The following is a 2,690-nucleotide window of genomic DNA, read 5'->3' on the forward strand; positions in this document are numbered from 1 at the left end:
TCAAATCAGATCTGACTGGTACAGGAGGATATTGCGCCTCCTTCTCCGGCAGAGCGTCTGGTGGATTCGAACCGTGTTCCTCTGGGATTGCAGTTCAGTTTCTTGCCACTAGGCCACCAGAGCTCCCCTATTAGTTACAAACATTTATACTAAAGATCTTAAACGAAAAAAAGAACTGAGAAGGCTGAGCTGTGAGTGCCAAGCCAGGTTAAGATCACTGCCATCAAGTAGAAATCGACTCACAGCTGACGCTGAAGCAGGACTTTCCAGGCTCTAAATCATTCAGGAAGAGACTGCCCAACTTACCCTTGCAGTGTGGTGGGGAGATTAAAATCACCAGAGACCAGCCACCTTTTGGTTGTCAGAACTGCTCTCTGCCAACTAAGCCACTGAAGAAGGTGTCATTAGGTTAAGTGGTTGCTGTCCAGTGGACTGTGACCCTAAGCACAAAAGCTCTCAACCCTGCCCTATCCGCAGCAAATCTCACTGTTTCCAACACAGCTACCCCCATTAATCCTGTTACTATGTCAACCCATCTCATCCAGGTCTCCCTCTCCTGCACTGTCCCTCTACTCTTCCAAGCCTAATGTCCTTCTCCAAGGAACATGTCCAAAGTATGCGAGACAGAGCTTCAAAATCCTTGCCTCAAAGGAGCAATTTGTTTTTACCCGCTCGAGGACAGAACTGCTTGTTCTCTTCATAGTCCATGGTATGTTCAATGCTCTTCTCCAGCACCACAACTCAAAGGCATCAAGTCTTCTGTTAACCTTGGTCACCGTCAAGCTCTCTGATTTTTTCAGCAAGAAACTGCAAAGATCTCGGCTTGGATCAGGTGCAGCTTAGTCTCTAGCCTGATATCACTGCTCTTTAGCATGCATACTGAAGCAGTCGCTTCAGATTTTCCCACTGCAATTTGTCTTTTGATTTCCGGTTGTGCCAAGAGTGTTAACTGTAAGCTCAAGCAAGATAAAATTGTTAACAATCTGAATCTCTTTTCCATCTATCAAATTGTTAACTGGTCCAGTGGTGAGAATCTCTGTCCTCTGAATTTTGACCTGCAATCCATTTGGAAGACTGCAGTGCTTGGCCTTCTGCAGCCAGTGCTTCAGGAACTCTTCAGTTTCAGCAAGTAAGATTGTGTCATTTGCATAAACCAGGTTTTTAATGAGTGTCCCACAGAAGAGTTGGCAACCTTGAACCCTGTATGTGCCTTTGGGATTGCAGCACAGCTTCTTGCCACTAGGCCATCAGAGCTCCCTATTTTCAAGACATGCGATGTTGTTACACTTAGATGACATCAAGTCAACTACAAATCATTGAGATCCTCTGCACAACGGTCTGAAACTTGCTATATTCTGTGCCATCCAGATTTCTCTGCTACTCACACCCACTGTGGTAATCACTGTGTCAATTTATCTAATTGAGGGTCTTCTCCTCCTTTACTGACCCTCCAATTTCCAAGCTTGATGTCCTTTTCCAAGGACTGGTCCTTCCTAACAACGTATGCAAAGCATGTGAGAGGAAGCATCACCACCCTTGCCTCTGAGGAACACTACTGACATGTTCTTGCAGCAATCGGTATACCATGGACTACCAAATGCACACACAAATCTACCTTGCAGGAAGGACACTTGCTAAGAATTGAGTACTTACTTTGGTAATGCCTGACTGAAAAGTGAGGTGGCTGGTCCTATCATAGAGATACGCTGCACCGCTCTGGTAGGAGACACATCTCCCAAGAGAAACTCACTGGGGGATCATCGAAGATGTTCCAATCTGTTGGCAATCAGAGACTGCCAGCAACCCCTTGCTGATCAGTGAGCAGAGCTCAGGTGACACAGTGGTTAAAGGCTGGACTAATTGAAAAGTGAGTTCAAACACAAGGCTGTCAGCAGAAGAAACACCATGCAGTCATCTTCCCAAAGAGTTAGAACCCTAGGATGCCAAGGGTCGGTTCTACTCTGTCCTGCATCGTATAGAAAGAAGTCAGATTTGACTCCAAAGCAACGAATGGGTACATACTGAGAATGCTTTTAAAGAAAATTCTTTTACAACTGGTCGCTCACAAAACGGTTTTCCGTTGTCACACATCTCAAACCGACACTCAAGCCTCCTGAAGACGTACGCAGCTAAACGTCTTCCTTTTGTTCCTTCCACTTCTAAGACATTAGCTTCTTCTCCTGCCCCCAACATGGGTTTGCGGACGGAATGTTAACATTAAAAACAAAAACGAGGGGTTATCTTTTTCTTGAACTATCTTGTGTCTCCACCTGATCCTCGCAAACCTAACTGTAACGCAGAAAGTTCCCGCAAGCTGCTAGTTCACGAGGCAGAGAACATTTTGTATCAATAAGTGACAGCGATCATCCAGCCTATAATAAAGGGAAGCCACAGACATTGTAACACCACCGAATAAAGCTAACTTTAGTTGGGATCTAAGCATTTATTTCCTCCATAGTCCACGTTCTTTAAGCCAGGGAGGGACTCACCCCTTGCAAATCCCCCCTCCTCGCCTCAGATGCTCCAGGCTCAGAATGTTAAGTGCTAAAACAGTGGCCACAAGCAGCTTTAGACGATTGGAGCTCTTTGCAATCACTTGTTATGCATCAGAGAGTTGGACAATGACTAGGGAGGACAGAAGGAGAGTGGATGCTTTTGAGCTGTGGTGCTGGAGAAGAGTACTGAATGTA

The 2,690-nt window shown here is 45.6% G+C and overlaps 1 protein-coding gene across 2 annotated transcripts in view; it reads right to left on the reverse strand.

Moving 5' to 3' along the window:
- The window catches only part of DHX36 (DEAH (Asp-Glu-Ala-His) box polypeptide 36), a 59,563-nt gene that overhangs the window by 55,868 nt on the left and 1,005 nt on the right, over positions 1 to 2,690 (reverse strand). The window lies entirely within an intron of this gene.

Source organism: Elephantulus edwardii, unplaced genomic scaffold (genome assembly GCF_000299155.1).
Source record: "Elephantulus edwardii isolate Elephantulus edwardi_28Jun2011 unplaced genomic scaffold, EleEdw1.0 scaffold00368, whole genome shotgun sequence".
Lineage (NCBI taxonomy): Eukaryota > Metazoa > Chordata > Mammalia > Macroscelidea > Macroscelididae > Elephantulus > Elephantulus edwardii.